This window comes from Rhinopithecus bieti, unplaced genomic scaffold (assembly GCF_001698545.2).
Source record: "Rhinopithecus bieti isolate Rb0 unplaced genomic scaffold, ASM169854v2 scaffold_15838, whole genome shotgun sequence".
Lineage (NCBI taxonomy): Eukaryota > Metazoa > Chordata > Mammalia > Primates > Cercopithecidae > Rhinopithecus > Rhinopithecus bieti.
Genome location: NW_016808928.1, coordinates 2,711,308 through 2,724,121, shown reverse-complemented (window position 1 = coordinate 2,724,121; position 12,814 = coordinate 2,711,308).

Genomic DNA, 12,814 nt, shown 5'->3' with positions numbered 1-12,814 from the left:
TTTTTTTTCTGAGACGGAGTCTCGCTCTGTCACCCAGGCTGGAGTGCTGTGGCCGGATCTCAGCTCACTGCAAGCTCCGCCTCCCGGGTTCACGCCATTCTCCTGCCTCAGCCTCCCGCGTAGCTGGGACTACAGGCGCCGCCACCTCGCCCGGCTAGTTTTTTGTAGTTTTAGTAGAGACGGGGTTTCACCGTGTTAGCCAGGATGGTCTCGATCTCCTGACCTCGTGATCCGCCCGTCTCGGCCTCCCAAAGTGCTGGGATTACAGGCTTGAGCCACCGCGCCCGGCCGCAACTGCTAATCTTTTTGTCTCTGCAGATTTGCCAATTCTGGACATTTCCTATAAGGGGAATCATACAATACATAGCCTTGTGCACCTGACTTCTTTCATACAGCGTCATGTTTTCAAGGTTCATCCGTGTTGTAGTGTGTATCAGTACTTTATCCCCTTTTATTGCCAAATCACCATACCCTATAGTATGGACTGACCACGTTTTATGTAGCTGTCTGTCAGTGGATGGCCATTGGTATCGTTTCCTCTTTTTGGCTGTTATGAACAACTCTGTGATGAACATGGTGGCGTGTTTTTGTGGGGACGTAGGTGTCCCCTCTCTTACGTCTTCCACCAGGAGTGGAACTGCTGGGTCCTACATTCGCTCTATGGTTAGATGCTGAGGAACTGCCAGAGCGTTTCCTGAAGCACCTGCACTCTTGGCTGCTTTACGCTTCCATCAGTGCATGAGGGTTCCGGGCTCTGCACATCCTCAGCAGCCCCAGTCTCTATCCCTCTGCGTCCTGACCGCCATGCCAGTGGGTGTGCGGTGGTGCCTGGGTGTGGCTTGATTCCCATTTCCCTGACGGCTGATGACGCCAAGTGTCCTCACTGGCACCCGGCCCCTTCGTGTGTCCTCCTGAGAGCAATGCCCCTTCACGTCCTGTGTCCACTTGGCCCAATGGGGTAATTCCTACCCTGTGGAGTGGAGAGTTCTGATCTACTCTGGATGCACACCACTTATGAGACACCTGGTCTGCACAGACCTCTTTCCACTCTGGGCTTGTCTTTTCACTCTACTGATGTTTCTGGAAGTTTCCTTTTGTTGTTGGTGGTTTTCGGATCGTATCACAAAAGGTTTTGCCTGACCTGAGACTGCAAAGATTAACACTCGTATTTTTTTCTGAGAGTTTTAGAGTTTTACTTTTTACATTTAGGTCTTTGATCCCTTTCTAGTTTATGTTTCTCCTTAGATTAGTTAGCCTGTTCTAGGCCGTCCTTTTGTTTTTTACAAAAATCCTTCTTGCTACAATTTCAGCATTTATATTTTTGAAAAACATATGTCTTTCATCTGTACTTCCTAATATACCGTTTTTAAAAATGTACTTTTTTATGTTAGCAAATCTGTACTTCGTAACTAATATACCATTTTTTAAAATGTACTTTTTTATGTTAGCAAATCTCTCTACATCTGCAGGCCCTTTTGTTCTGTATTTTGTTGATTTGTTTCTTACTTGCTTGTTTTTGGTTTGAGTGGTCTTGTTCAAGCTCTATTTATTTTATTAATCTTTCTGAGAAGTAAGGGGTTTTTTTGGTTAATCTTTTTTTTGATAATTTTTTATTTGTTTCTGTCCTTATATTCATTATTTCCTTTCTTCTTGTTGTTTTCAATTTATTCCGTTTTTCTATTCAGTTTTCAGATTTTTTTTATTGAATATTTTGTTTTATTTTGAAGTTTTCTTGCTTCCTGTAAATACATTTGAAATTATAAAATTTCGGCCGGGCGCGGTGGCTCAAGCCTGTAATCCCAGCACTTTGGGAGGCCGAGACGGGTGAATCACGAGGTCAGGAGATCGAGACCATCCTGGCTAACACGGTGAACCCCGTCCTCTACTAAAAATACAAAAAAAACAGACGGGCGAGGTGGCGGGACGCCTGTAGTCCCAGCTTACTCGGGAGCTAGGCGGGGAATGGCGTGAACCCGGGAGGCGGAGCTTGCAGTGGAGCCGAGATCGCGCCACTGCCACTTCAGGCCTGGGCGACCAGAGCGAGACTCCATCTCAAAAAAAAAAAAAAAAAAAAGAAATTTTAAAATTCTTCTTTTAAGTACTAATTTAACATTGTCCCGCAAAATTTTACATTTTGTTTTATTATAATTTGGTTCTAAATATTTGGTAACCCTCTTCTGATTTACTTTTAAACCCAAGGGATATTTAGTAATGCCATTTCCTTTCCAGAAATGTGGTATTTTAAAACTTCTATCCTTTTGTTATTTATTTCAAGATTTATTATACTGTTACGTTAGAACACACTTTGTTGCTTTAGAGTTTATTGTGTTTCGTTCTTGCTAAATACATTTTTCATGATATATGATCAAATTGTATAAACATTCTATGCATTTTTACAAGTATAATCTTCATTGGATGAGATTCTATGTAAATATAATGATTTAGAATTTGTATATTTCAAACCTTTGATGTCTGCTATTTTATATGTTTTAAGAAATACCTAATATAATTGCCAACTTATGTTTTTCTCTGTATAGTTGTGTGAGTTTTTGCTTTTTTTGTTTGTTTGTTTGTTTGTTTTTGAGACAGAGTCTCCCTCTGTCACCAGGCTGGAGTGCAGTGGCGCGATCTCGGCTCACTGCAACTTTTGCCTCTCAGGTTCAAGTGATTCTCCTGCCTCATCCTCCCGAGTAGCTGGGACTACAGGCACGTGCCACCACGCCCAGCTAGTTTTTGTATTTTTAGTAGAGACAGGGTTTCGCCATGTTGGCCAGGCTGGTCTCGAACTCCTGGCCTCGGGGAATCCGCCTGCCTCGGCCACCCAAAGTGCTGGGATTACAGACGTGAGCCACTGCACCCAGCCAGCTTTTGCTTTTTTGAAGAAACATTCTTAAGTACTGATATGATCGTGATGGCGGCATCTTGTTCATTTGTTTCCTCTTTCAAGTATATAACATCATGCTGTTCTTTGGTGATCACTTTGCTTTGGACTTTGCAGATAGCAGGGCTACTGTCTAGTTTTATATTGATTCGAATTTGCCTAGCGCTTCTTTTTCTATTTATTTTAAACTTTGTAGTGCTTCCTTGGAAAACTGTTGATTCTTTTTTTATAAATCCAAGCTTCGTATTGGTGTTTTAGCTCATTAAGTTGATCGTGTCTGTGGTTGCAGCAGGACTTTATTTCTGCCTCCTTCGTTCATAATTGGCTTTTACATTCCTTTCTTTTTCCCCAAGTTTCTTCTATAGATTTTAATAGTAGTTACGTTTAGTTTAAGATCCACATCGATACATATCTAATCCTATTGATTTCCTGAGCAAATTAATATTAAATCTTTGGACTCCCACGTTGATTCTGTTTAGATATTTACTTTTGCGTTGTTGTAAATGTACTTCATCTTCTCTCCTCACTTTGGTCCTGGCTTTTTGTTTGTTTGTTTTTGAGATGGAGTCTCACTCTGTAGCCCAGGCTGGAGTGCAGTGGCGTGATCTCGGCTCACTGCAAGCTCTGCCTCCCGGGTTCCCGCCATTCTCCTGCCTCAGCCTCCTGAGTCGCTGGAACTACAGGCGCCACCACCACGCCCGGCTAATTTTTGTATTTTTAGTAGAGATGGGGTTTCACCGTGTTAGCCAGGATGGTCTCGATCTCCTGACCTTGTGATCTGCCCGCCTCGGCCTCCCAAAGTGCTGGGATTACAGGTGTGACCCACCGTGCCCAGCCAGTCCTGGCTTTTTTAGATAACAATAGACTTTACTAAAATCTGTTTGATCTAAAGTTTTTTATACCCATAGTTCCTATCAGCATCCTCGTCGATTTATTTATCTTCTAATTTCCTTGAAGAACGTTTTCAACGTGGGTCTTGGAAAAGTGGATCTTCTGAGGCCTTTGATATTGGAAGATAATTTGATGTGTGCTCATACTTCAGTGACAGTTGAGCTGGCTATAAAATTCTACATCAAATTCTTTTTTTAATGTTTTATTTTATTTATTTATTTATTTATTTTTTAGACGGACTCTTACTCTGTCTCCCAGGCTAGAGTGCAGTGGCATGATCTCGGCTCAGCTCACTGCAGCCTCCAACACCCTTGTTCAAGGGATTCTCCTGCCTCAGCCTCCCTGGTAGCTGGAATTACAGGCATGCGCTGCCACACCCAGCTAATTTTTGTACTTTTAGTAGAGACGGTGTTTCACCATGTTGACCTGGATGGTCTCCATCTCCTGACCTCATGATCTACCTGCCTCGGCCTCCCAGAGTGCTGGGATTACAGGTGTGAGCCACTGCACCTGGCTTCTATGTCAAATTCTTTTCCTTGAGGCCTTTAAAAATATTACTCCAGTGTCTTCTGGCACCCAGTGTGGCTGCTGGAAACTCTGAAACCAAACTTACTCTTTCGTTGGTGATCTGCTCTTCATAGAAACTTTTGGAATTTTCTTTGATATTCTTGAGTTTCACTGTCAATTACGGGTAAGTTTCCCATCCATCCTATTTGACACTCTCTAAGTCCTTTCAGTTTGAGAGCTTTCATCTTTGTTTAATTTTTTCTCATTTTACCTTCAAGTATTTTTTCCTCCATTTTAATTTGTCTCTTTGTTCCTGGAACTCCATCATCTGTACATTGTCACTTCTTTAATTACCTTAATCACCTTTAACCATTCTTTCATAGGTTCTCTCTTTTCCTGTTGCCATTTGGGCGAGTTGCCTCTAGCCCGCTCACCTGGCTTTGGCTGCATTTGGCCTCATCATGTTCCTTATTTCAATTATTTCATTGGATGCTAGACATTCCTTCTTCCCTGCTTTATCTCTGGTATCTGCCCTTATCTCTTTGAATATGTTTATTTGTATAAATTCTTGGTGCATCTGTTTTAAAACTTTAAACAGGGGAGGCTGAGGCGGGTGGATCACCTGAGGTCGGGAGTTCGAAACCAGCTTGGCCAACGTGGTGAAACTCCATCTCTATTAAAAACACAAAGATTAGCTGGGTGTGGTGGTGCGGGCCTGTAGTCCCAACTACTCAGGAAGCTGAGGCAGGAGAATTGCTTGAACCCAGGAGGCGGAGGTTGCAGTGAGCCGAGATTGCATCACCACACTCCAGTCTGGGAGACAGAGAGAGATTCATCTCAAAAAATAAAAATAAAATAAAATAAAATAAACAAATAAAACTTTAAACAGTATCCTCAGCTCAACTTATTTCTTTTTCGGGGGTTGCAGTCCTCAGGTGTTAGCTCTTTGGAGTGGGTGGGTTCCCCCTGGGGTATCAGACACTGGTCAGAGGAGGCCCAGGTCAGGTCTTCCCCAGAACTGGGGCCAGGAAGGGGAAGAGTCTGGGCTTAACCACTCCATTGGCTCCAGCCCCACTGCCAGCATCTGGGGGCAGGGAGTTGCAGTCAAGCTCTTAAAAAACAAAAGCGGAAAGTGCAGTGAGGTGAGGTATCCCCTGAGGACAGGATGCGGAGACCTGCCTGCCCTGCAGGGGAGGGGAAGGAGGGCGGGGCCATCTCTTGCCCAGCCCCAGCCTCCCTGATGATGCTCCGGCCCACCCAGCTCCGGACGGTGCCCCCACTCACAAGATTGCTGCTTTTCCCGTAGACTGGAAGGAACTCCAGGCCTTTTCTCCAGCTGTCCCTGAATTCTCCTTGTCTGCTTTCTTCCTAACTTCCTCAGTCCAAGGCTTGGAGGCCCCAGTCTGCAAATCAGGACCCATGTCCCTCTCCACACCTTCCCATTTGTGTAGTTCTGTTTGGAGTCTGGACTCAGTAAATCTCTGTCCTCCTGGACCAGGTTTTGGTGCCCTGGGGCTGCTGTGGAACCTGCCCCAGATGTTTCCTGGTCATTACAGATCCCAAGACCCTCCTAGGTCCCAGATCCCTGGATCTGGAGGAGTGGGGCCCCTTCTGCCAGGCTTCCTCCCTGGGTCACGAACTCGCATCTGCCCAGACTCTCACTGCTCTCTCTCTCTCTCTCGCTCCTTCTCACTGTCCACTAGATTTTATGGAGAAATCCTGAGAGACGCCCCAGGCTGCCTACCATCACATTGACCATGCCCACCAGCATTGAGGCTCTGCACCATCTCCCCGTCCTGTCCGAAGCCCCTTCCACCCGGTACCGTCACCGCTTTACACTCCAGGGTACTAGTCCGTCCACACCATGCTGAGAGCTGCTGCCGTGAAAAGACCCGTGGATCTCACCCCCTCCAGCAGCTGCCTCTCCTCTGCTTTCTAGAGAAACCACCTAGAAGGACTTTGTACACACACCGGCCCCACCTCTTCTTTCCTGTTGTCTCCAAGGCCCAAGGCCCACCACAGTGCCCTCTGCCCCCCACAGTCACCCCTGCCAGGGCGCTGGCGGCCACTTCCCTCCAGTGCCCTGCAGCAGCGCTTGCTCCACCAACCCCTCCTCCAGAAGGACTCTTTTGGGCGGGATCCTGGAGCCCCATCCTGGTCCCCCTCCCATCATCCTAACCTCCTCCTGTCTTCTCCAGCTATTTTTTTCTGAGAGGATCTTCCCAGGCAAAGTCACCTGTAAATCACATCCATACCCCAGAAGCTCCCAAAATCTCATCTTCAGCCCAGACCTGAATACTGGGTCAGCTGACATCTTACCTGGGCATCACACACTTTCTGCAGCCTCAGGCATCCACACCAGGACTTTGCTTTCCCGGACAAGGTGCTCTTCCTCCTGTGACCTCCATCTCGGTACCAGGGGCTACTCTCCTTCCAGTTGTTGAAGTCAAACCTCTTGGGATTTTTCTTGATTCCTCTTTCTCTTCAAACCCCCATCTAATCCCAGGGCCAATCCTGTTGACCTGTCCTGTCCATAATAAAGCCCTGCGCCCTCCGCTCCTCCTCTGGTGGTTTGATGAGCGTTCTTGTACCCATCACTAATTTGATCCCAGAGTCTCCACTAGAGACAGGAGATGCCTCTGCACACACGGACACACACTGAGTGTCACAGCAATTCCACTGGTGGGAGGCAGACATCCCCGAGCATTTGAACAATCGCTTTTCTTTGTTGAAGTTTTCTTCCACCCCATTCACTGTCTCCTCTGACCACACAACTTGGTTTTGCCTCTTTCTCCGTGTCGAAGGCTGCCTGGTGGTCTTTGACGGTTTATTTCTCAGCATAAGGCACTGAGAAGGGATGTGGAACCCTGGGGGTCTGTGTGTGTGTGTGTGTGTGTGTGTGTGTGTGTGTGTGTGTGTGTGGCGCGTAAGGAGGTTTGCCTGTGGGCCCTGGGATGACCAGGGAGGCGCATGGGTCTCATGTTAAGGAACCCATGAATCACGCAGATTTTCCTCGTGGGTGTGGGGTGGAAGGACCTGTCATTCTGTCCCCTGGGGTGTGGGGTGGAAGGTCCTGTCATTCTGTCCCCTGGGGTGTGGGGTGGAAGGATTTGTCACTGTCCCCTGGGGTATGGGGTAGAAGGATCTGTAATTTGGTTGCCACAACTCTTGGATCCAAGTAGGCAAAGGTCACTGTTCCTTTACTCCTCCTGCTTCCCGTTCCTGCCTCGGAATCTCCATGACAGTGTCTTCTGGCCGATTCCTCCTGGGCCCTCCCAGCTGGGCTGGGGCTGCCGCCTGCCCTCCTGGGTGTGGAGCAGAACCTGGAGATCCTGTGCCTCCTGCTTTCAGCCTCACCTGATGCCCCCTTTCAGAGATGCCTGAGCCTCCCCAGGCTCTCCCTGTGGCTCCAAGTAGCCTCCTCTGGTTGGTCTCACCAGTGTCCACCCGTCCATCATCTGTCCGTCGGCCTCCAGGCCTCAGACTTTGCCGTGGCCCTCTGCCTTTCACTGTCTTGGCCCTGGAGCATTTTGTTTCTCCTCCCCTTCCTCCTTCTTCTAATTCTTCTTCTTCTTATTCTTCTTCTAAATGGAGACAGGGTCTCACTATGTTGCCCAGGCTGGCCTTGAATTCCTGGCCTTGAGCAATCCTTTTGTCTCAGCCTCCCAAAGGGCTGGGATTACAGGCGTGAGCCACCACACCCGGACTTGCCTTCTATCTTCTGCCTTCTATCTTCTTTCTCTACTTTCAACACTTAAGTAATTTTAGCCAGATTTCAGCAGGAAATGGATGGACATGAGTGCTCTGTCTGCCTGTTGGATCTGCCTGTTGGACCAGAAGCCCTTGCATCTGATCTAAACAACCCCCATCTTGCCTTTGTTAGGGTTTCTTCTTGGTTTTATTCATAAAATTGACATCTCAACTCTAATATTTACGTTCTTGTCACAGACAAATGTAATAGACTAATCAGTTACCTAATTGTCCTAAACCCAATCTTTTAATAAAATCTGGTTTCTTAAGAACTGGAGCGACAGGTTTGTGAGAAAGCTCCTGCCTGGACAAGGCCAAGAGCGGCGGAGTGAGTTTCAGGCTCCCAGAAGTGGGAAGTAGTTTGGATTTAGGCTGTAAAGAATTCCCTGTAAAAATAGCTGAACAGATTGGTCTCATATCACTGTGGGACTTTCTTGGAACATGAGGTGAGGTTATGGGTTGGCTTGAAAATAAAACCAAACACATTTCCCAATGAGGGAATGGGGCTGTGGTTAGGGTGGGATCCGTGGGGGTTCTGGGGTGCTGGCAGGGCTCGGCGTGTGATCTGGTTACATAGCTGTTTGCTTTATAGCCATTTACTAAATGTATGGTTTGTGAATTCTTCTGCATGTATGTTTTATTTCACAATAAAATGTCAAGTTTTTTAAACAACTAAGCAAAGTGAAGAACAATGCAGTGTAGTTTCTTTGGAAATACGCTTTGGTAGTTATTTAATTGGGCAAATGGAAAATTACTTTTTATGAAGACGGTTTCTGCATATCACAAAAACGCCGTGTGCTGAACCCTGCAGTAAGTGAAAGCGTCTAAATAAGAGCAGCCGTTTGTTCTTCCTGGTAAGGCACCCTCTGCTGTTTTCTCTGGAATCCAGCTGGCATGCCTGATGACTGGCGTTTTTATAAATCAGTGAGTATTTACATGTCTCAAACGGGCAAGTTTAAAACCACAAAGTCAGGGGTATGTTAAAAGCTTGACTTCGGGTCTTCATGATCCATTGATCTTTTCATTTCTTCATTTTGGGTCCGGCTGCTTGGCATGAGGATGTTTTTCTCGCGTCTCTTGTTGCCGGGCTTACAGGAGAGTTGGGTGATAGGAACACAAGGAGCAGAGAACGCACCGGCCTCTGACAGCCGCGCTGTGCAGATTGGTCCTTCAGCCACACGCAGGAAATGCCACCAGAGTGGGACATGTCTTCTATTCTCTTGGAAGTGATGAAACCACCTTTCAGAAATTACAGCAGTGAGAAAACTATGACGTTGAATGATACTTGACCTAACCCACCCCCATCCGGCCTTTGACCGCCAAACTGTCTTTCATCGTTCCTAGGCCTGGGCCAAATTAACTGGGAGATATTTATAGTTTAAACGATAATAGCCCTTCTCTCAAACTGAACTGCCTGCGTAAAGCTAATGAAAGACCACTAGGTTAGGAGGATGAGAGGAGCCTGGATTCCGCTAAAACATAGACGTAAACGACGACCAGCCATTACTCCGGAGGTCACAAGATTTGCAGCTTCTGCAGATAAACATCACTATTGTAGAACCTAAGATTGGCCGTTTGAGATGTCCTTTCAAGTTTTTGCATTTCTGATGTCTGACTGGTCCTGTGGCCCCCCTCAGAAGCGGGCTCCCTGGCCTGCTAAACTATCCTTGAAAAACACTAACCTCCACATTTTCGGGGAAATTGATTTGAGTAATAACTCCATCTCCCATGTGGCATGGCTGGCCTCGTGTCAGTTAAACTTTCTTTATTGCAATGCCATGGTTTCAGTGAATTGTTTTTTCTGTGCAGTGGGCAGGAGTTTTAACCTCTTAATTTTGGATCCAGCCTTCAGGCAGTGACTGTGATTGGATAATTACTTTAGTAGCATTAGATACTGAGGCTACCGCACTCAGGTGGATGGAATGGGCAGGAAACATGACATGGACTCTACACCAGCATCTGTTCCCTGCAAAAGGGGCTCTAGGAACTTGAACAGTCATTCCCACCTTCTGTGCGCATTAGATCACTGCAGAGGGCATGAGAATGTGCTTGCCTGGCCGCTCTGGGCCTAAGCTCCCGTGTGAGCATTTGTTTTAAACCAAAAATAAAATTCCAAAAACCAAAAGCCCTACATCCAACTGAATGGACTCCCACTCTTGGCCAACAGGATTGCAAAGAAACCCGAAAAACAAGTCAGGCCGTGATGGACGCCTCATTGTACCCTCTGCCTTTGGGGTTCAGGCACAGCTGACAGCATTAACATTAACACAGAGACCTTCAGACTGACCAGACAGGGTCTGGAAGTGATAGGAACAAGGCCCAGGGTGCAGGAGGAGCCTCGAGGGCTCACACTCGCTCTCCTGCTGCCTTATGAAGAAGGTGCTTGTCATGCGCGTCCGTGTGAATAGACCACCAAACAGGCCTTGTGTGAGCAACATGGCTGTTTATTTCATTTGGGTGCAGGTGGGCTGAGTCTGAAAAGAGAGTCAGCGAAGGGAGATAAGGGTGGGGCTGCTGTTTTTATAAAATTTGGGTAGGTAAAGGAAAATTACAGTCAAAAGGGGTTGTTCTCTGGCGGGCAGCTCAGTGGGGAGCTTTTGAGCCAGGATGAGCCAGGAAAAGGTATTTCACAAGATAATATCATCGCTTAAGGCAAGGGCCGTCCATTTTCACTTCTTTTGTGGTGGAATGTCATCAGTTAAGTCGAGGCAGGGCATTTACACATCTTTTGTGATTCTTCAGTTACTTCAGGCCATCTGGGCGTAAACATGCAAGTCACAGGGGATGCGATGGCTTGGCTTGGGCTCAGAGGCCTGACAGTGCTTGCTTCCCTCTTGCCTTCCTCCATGATCGTAGGTTTCCTGAGGCCTCCCCTGCCATGTGGAACTGTGAGTCAATTCAACCATTTTCCTTTAGAAATTACCCAGTCTCGGATATTTCTTTATAGCAGTGTGAAAGTGAACCAATACAGCAAAATAAACTTTCTAAATGGATGGAGACCTGTCTCAGATACTTTTGAGTTCACATTTTCATCCGTGGGCTCGGTGTAATATCATCTTTTCAGGCCTCCCTGTGGAGGTGGGATCTTCTGGAGTGATGGTTTTATTTTTCTACGATGTGTAGCTTAATTTATGGTCTATGTACATTTTCCTCTTTACAGCAGCTAACCTTCAGTCATTTACTATAGCGTTTTTTAGAATTTTACCGTTTGTCAATGACTTCCTTTGCAAAGTGTTCCTGCTCTCTGGCATGACTTTTTTATTTTATTTATTTATTTTTTTAGACAGAGTCTTGATCTTTCGCCAGGCTGGAGTGCAGTGGCATGATCTCAGCTCACTGCAACCTCCACCTCCTGGGTTCAAGCGATTCTTCTGCCTCAGCCTCCCAAGAAGCTGGGACTACAGGCATGTGCCACAAGGCCCAGCTAATTTTTGTATTTTTAGTAGAGATGGGGTTTCACCATGTTGGTCGGGCTGGTGTCGATCTCTTGACCTTGTGGTCCGCCTGCCTTGGCCACCCAAAGTGCTGGGATGACAGGCATGAGCCACCGTGCCCGGCATAACTTTTCTTGTAACTACATCCTACCTATTCTGGACTGAATGAGAAAATAGCAGGGGTGTCCATCTTCATCAGCACTGCCTCATTTGGACAGTTTGGTACAGGCTTCAAGGTTTCAGGCCTTAAGCTTTTGCAAATCACTTGCTCAGAAAAACTGGAGACAGCAGGCCCATTTATATTCATTTTAAACACTTGACAAGAGGAAGATGTCATTTTACAATGGGCAAATGTTTCTTTGAGTTATGCTGATAGGTTACTGCTAGTGCTAATTTAAAAAGACAGAGCGTGTCAAAATATGCCTAACTGGTTCTTATGTATTTCTTGCTAATTCAGCCTTGAATAAAATGGACTTGTACATATTGATACTTCTTATCTATTAGAGAAATCCACTCATTGTTTTAATCAGTATAGAAATGTAATAAGTATTAGTTTTGGAAATACAAAGTACAATAAAGAGGAAGGTGAGTTTTACTCCCATCTTCACTAGTTTTAGGTGCGGCTGGGAGACATGGGAGGAGGGACATGGCATGGCCACCACTGGGCTGGAGAAGTGAGCCTGCTTTTCTCCAGGCTCTGCCTCTCTTCGGCTGTGGACTCAGATATCCCCTGGGTTTTCCTTGGGGCTGATTTTCACATGAAACTGCTAATTTGGTTTAGGAACACTTGGGAGTTTGGGTTTTCATTTCAACAGCACCCCCTCCCCACCCTGCCCCCAGATAATCCTGTAACTCCTGGTCTCTCACTTACCTGCACAAGGAAGGTTTTGAAGTGGAGGCTACCTCATGTCCTATCCCCTAAGCATTCTCAGTAATATTTGTATCAATCGATTTTCTGAACCTTTAAAAACTAGAAATTCTCTCTCCACACAAAATATATACTCTGTACACACTATATATATTCATAAAATGTATGTACAAAAATTAAAAGTATATGTAAAAAGGGGCCGGGTGCAGTGGCTCACGCCTGTAATCCCAGCACTTTGGGAGGCCGAGGCAGGTGGATCACCTGCGGTCAGAAGTTCGAGACCAGCCTGGCCAACATGGTGAAACCCCATCTCTACTAAAAATACAAAAATTAGCTGGATGTGGTGGCAGGCACCTGTAATCCCAGCTACTTGGGAGGCTGAGGCAGGAGAATTGCTTGAAATCGGGAGGCAGAGGTACAGTGAACTGAGATCGCACCACTGTACTCTAGCCTGGACAACAAGAGCAAAACTCCATTTCAAAA